Source organism: Suncus etruscus, chromosome 15, assembly GCF_024139225.1.
Source record: "Suncus etruscus isolate mSunEtr1 chromosome 15, mSunEtr1.pri.cur, whole genome shotgun sequence".
NCBI classification, from domain to species: domain Eukaryota; kingdom Metazoa; phylum Chordata; class Mammalia; order Eulipotyphla; family Soricidae; genus Suncus; species Suncus etruscus.
This window is the reverse complement of record NC_064862.1, coordinates 51,695,120-51,700,417: the sequence shown is the minus strand read 5'-3', so window position 1 is coordinate 51,700,417 and position 5,298 is coordinate 51,695,120.

Here is a 5,298-nt window from a genome sequence, read left to right as displayed (position 1 = left end):
CCCGGGCCGGCCCCCGGCTCTCGGCTTGGACGCAACTCTGCGCGGCGGAGGTGCCGCCTGCCCGGCTCGCTCTGGTTCCGGGAATGAACGTCCATAGTGGCTGTGCGGGTCCGGGATCGAGCTCCCCGGCCACACCGGTCCCCACGGGTGTCTACGCGCGCTCAGCGTCTGGTCCAGCGGGGAGGGCGCTTGCTTGTTGGCTTGGCAGACCGAGATTCCATCTCACCCGCATCCCCAGAAAGCCCCCCAAGTGGGCCCGGAGAGATAGCACAGCCGCGTTTGCCTTGCAAGCAGCCGATCCAGGACCAAAGGTGGTTGGTTCGAATCCCGGTGTCCCATAGGGTCCCCCGTGCCTGCAGGAGCTATTTCTGAGCAGACAGCCAGGAGTCACCCCTGAGCACCGCCGGGTGTGGCCCAAAAACTAAAAACAAAAAAAAAAGAAAGCCCCCCCAAGTCCCCCATCAGTCCCCCCCAGACCCACTTAGCTACCTGAACTCGGAATCAAGTGCACCGCCGGGTGTGGCCCCCAAAAGAAAATGCTCCCCCAAAGTGCTCGCTCGTGTCCAAGCAGGAAAAGTCTATGTTGGCCTTAGAGACCAGGAAACCGGTCCACATGCAAACTCCAGGGCCCCACCCTGCAGCTGCCTGAAACTCGGGTGGAGCTGATCTGCCCAGACAGGCCTGCGGGGCTCCAGCCCAGGCGCACTCCGGCCTGCGGATCTTCCTCGCTTATTCCTCCAGAGATTTTTTTTTTTCCTTCCTCTTCGGGGCTTGGAGAATTTCGGATGGGAAAAAAGCAAACCGCGTCTTGGCCCCCCAGCTCGACCTGAGCACCGCTGTCTAGATCCGCTTTGCACCCCACTCCGCAGCCTGTTATCACAACACTCATTTATTTAGGTTTACTTGGAAGATCTTCTGTACATCATCAAGGTGTCCCCCCACACACACACACTTTCTCTTTTACAGTCTTATTTTTTTGCACCCAACTTTTCGAATCTTTCTTGGATATCTCCCTCTGGCACATGTCACGAGTGTTGAACTTGCCTGTAAGTAAACCACCGAAATTTAGCAAAACCCTAACGGCTCGGAATGGCGTTTGGTGGTCCAGTGTTCAAGGAAGGAGCTAGATTTGTCTCCTGATGTGGCCATTCCAACACGTGCACAGGCGTGCAGTTTCCTGAAGTTTAAAAGATTTAATGAGGGGCCAGAACAATAGCACAACGGTAGAGTGTGTGTCTTGCACGTGGTCAACCCTAGCCGGACCCCGGTTCGATTCCCCGCATCTCATATCTTCTCCCGAGTCTACCAGGAGCAATTTCTGAGCGCAGAGCCAGGAAGAGCCCCTTAGAGCTGCCGGGTGTGGCCCAAAAACCCAAAATAAAATAAAATAAAATAAAATAAGATAAAATATTTAATGATCCTTTGCTGGACCCATGGGGAAAGGGGAAAATAGGGAGGGGCCTTAGAGCTGTCAGGGTTTTCTTTTTTGGGGTGGTGTGTTAGGATCAGACCCTGAGGTGCTCCGGGTTTGCTTTTGCTTGTACTCATTCACTCCTAAAGAAGCTCCAGAAACCATTTGTGGGTCCGGCATTGAACTGGGTCTCTCTGCTGTCTCTCGCTCCTATTCGTTGACTGACTGATTTATTTTATTTTATTTTATTTTATTTGGTTTTTGGGTCACACCCGGCAGCGCTCAGAGGTTACTCCTGGCTCTATGCTCAGAAATCGCTCCTGGCAGGCTTGGGAGACCATATGGGATGCCAGGATTTGAACCACCGTCCTTCTGCGCCTAAGGCAAATGCCTTACCGCAGTGCTATCTCTCTGGCCCGACTGATTCATTTTTATGTGTGTGAACTTTGCTCATTTAAAGGCAGATGTGTGTGTGTGTGTGTGTGTGTGTGTGTGTGTGTGTGTGTGTGTTCAAAAGAGCCCTGTCACTAAAAAAAAATTTCCCCTAAAAAACGGATAGCAGGCCAAATAGGTTTGAGGGCCTGTTAGAACACGCATCTTTTTCTTTTACGTTTTTGGGCCATGCCTTAGAATTTGAAACTGAACTGGGAGGTTGAGAGGCAAGGGAGAAGGAGAGAGAGTGGTTTAGGCGAGGAGAGATCCTGGGAAAACAGAAACTATAAATTGATGAGAATTCTCTATTCTTTGCTAACTAAAAATATATTGGCTAGGGGCCAGAGAGATAGCACAGCAGTAGGGCGCTTGCCTTGCATGCAGGAGGACTGTGGTTCGAATTCCGGCATCCCATATGGTCCCCCGAGCTTGCGGGGGGCTATTTCTGAGCATAGAGCCAGGAGTAGACTCTGAACGCTGCCGGGTGTGACCCAAAAACCAAATATATATTATATATAGGCTATATATAGGCTAGACTATATATATATATAGCCTATATATATAGCCCCTGAATGCTGCCTGGTGTGACACAAAAACCAAATATATATATATAGGCTAGACTTCTACCCAGCTGTACTTAATTCTCAGCACTGAATTCCTGAACAGGCATGAGTAACACCCAGGTGAGGGACAGGAACTGAGGCTGGGACCCAGAGCCAAATCCACGTTCTGAAGAGAAAAGAGGCCAAGGCGGCAGATCTGGCAGCTTTGGGACCTAGAAACCACATTGGCTCCACTCTACTCCACAGCTTCGTGCTCAAGGAACAGCCAGCACAGCACCAGACATAGAAATCATCACATTTACAACTGTGACAATGGGGAAACAATGCAGGCCTCCACTATGCTTAGAGAATGAAGATGGCAGCTCCAATGACCCGAAAAGTACAACCACCTATTTAGCCTCTCAGATAAAGACTTTAGAGAAGAAATATGGAGGATATTTATAGAACTCAAAGAAAGCATGGAACAAACAGAATGTGCCACAAGTAAGAATCAAGAGTATAAATAAGAGTATAAATAAGAAAACTTCAATTTTTTTTTTTTTTTTTTGCTTTTTGGGCCATACCCAGTGATGCTCAGGGTTTACTCCTGGCTATGCACTCAGAAATTGCTCCTGGCTTGGGGGACCATATGGAGTGCTGGGGGATCGGACTGTGATTCATCCTAGGTTAGCTCGTGCAAGACAAACGGCCTAACCACTCCAGTCCAAGTAATAAAATTTCAAACTGAAATAACATGGCTGAAAAACTTGGTAGGTGAAATGAAAACCTCACTGGGAGGCCTATCCAACAGAATAACAGCAGAAGACAGAATCAGTGAGCTGAAAAATGAGATACATCAACTCCATAAACAGCAGAGGTTGGAAAAGAGCCTCAAAGCAAATGAGCAGACAGTGAGAAAAGTCCTCAAAGAATATGAACAGATGAGAATAGAAATCTTTAATAAACTCAACAGAAACAACATAAGTATCATTGGAGCCCCAGAGACACAGAAAGAAAATCTCCATGAAGAATCAACAATCAAGGACATCATTGCAGAGAAACTCCAAAAGCTAAAGAGTACATGCAACCAAATCCTACATACCTGAAGAGTACTAGCCAAAAGAGATCCAAAGAAAAGCGCTCCAAGACACACCCTAGTCACAGTGACAAACTCTATAGATAGGGATGGAATACTGCAAGCAGCAAGATCAAAAAGGGAAATAACATTCAATGGAGCATCCCTAAGATTTACTGCAGATTTGTTACAAGAAATCCTTGAGGTCCAAAGACAGTGGTGGTATATAGTGACAAAACTCAACAAAATGAATGCCTTGCCAAGAATACTTCACCCAGCTAGACTTACATTAAGATTTGAAGGAAGGATACACAACTTCTCAGATAGATTCATATAGCTATATGCTGGGTTCAATCCCCGGCATCCCATATGGTCCTCCAAACCTTCCAGGAGTGATTTTGAAATGCAGAGCAAGAAGTAACCCTTGAGTGCTGCCAGGCCCCAAACAAAATAAAACAAAACAAGAAAAGCTAAAGCAATCCATCAGAAAAATAGATGGGAGACATCAATTTTCCCAACTTTAAATTGTACTATGAAGCATTAAAACATTAAACCATACATAAAACAAAACATACATTAAAACATACAAAAGCGGGGCTGGGAAGGTGGCGCTAGAGGTAAGGTGTGTGCCTTGCAAGTGCTAGAGTTAAGGTGTGTGCCTTGCAAGCGCTAGTGTAGGACAGACTGCAGTTCGATCCCTCAGCGTCCCGTATGGTCCCCCCAAGCCAGGGGCGATTTCTGAGTGCTTAGCCAGGAGTAACCCCTGAGCGTCAAACAGGTGTGGCCCGAAAACAAAACAAAAACATACAAAAGCATTAAAACAGCATGGTACTGGAATAAAGATGGTCTATCAGATCAATGGAATAGACTTGAGTATTCAGAGAATGACCCCCAGACATACCATTAATTAAGCTTTGATAAAGGGGCATGAAATGCAAATGGTGCAAGAAAAGCTTCTTCAACAACTGATGTTGGGACAACTGATCAGCCACATGCAAAAGAGCAAGCTCGGGGCTGGCGAGGTGGTGCTAGAGGTAGCACTAGCAAGCGCTAGCCAAGGAAGGACCGCGGTTCGATCCCCTGGCGTCCTATATGGTCCCCCCAAGCCAGGGGCAATTTCTGAGCGCTTAGCTAGGAGTAACCCCTGAGCATCAAACGGGCGTTGCCCCAAAAACAAAACAACAAAAAAAGAGCAAGCTCAGATCTCTATCAAACATCATGCATGAAGGTCAAATCAAAATGGATTAAAGATTTTGATATCAGACCCGAAATTATAAGATATATAAAAGAAAACATAAGCAAAACACTTCATGACATTGAGACTAAAGGCATCTTCGATGAGGAAACTCCACTGTCCAAACAGGTGGCAGCAGATGACATCAAACTGAGAAGTTTCTGTTGTTCAAAGGAAACAGTGACTAGGGTACAAATTTCACTTATGAAATGGGAGGAACTATTCACCCAATACACATCAGATAAGGGTCTGATATCTAAGATATACAAGGTACTGACAGAACTTAACAAGGAAACAAAAACCATTTAACCCCATCAAAAATGTGAAGAAGGGCCCGATGATATAGCACAGTGGCGTTTGCCTTGCAAGCAGCTGATCCAGGACCAAAGGTGGTTGGTTTGAATCCCGGTGTCCCATATGGTCCCCCAGGCCTGCCAGGAGCTATTTCTGAGCAGACAGCCAGGAGTAACCCCAGAGCATCGCCGGGTGTGGCCCCAAAACCAAAAAAATAAAATGTGAAGAAGCTGGAGAGATAGCATGGAGGTAGGGTGTTTGCCTTGCATGTAGTTCCAACAGTGGTTCGAATCCTGCCATCCTATATGGT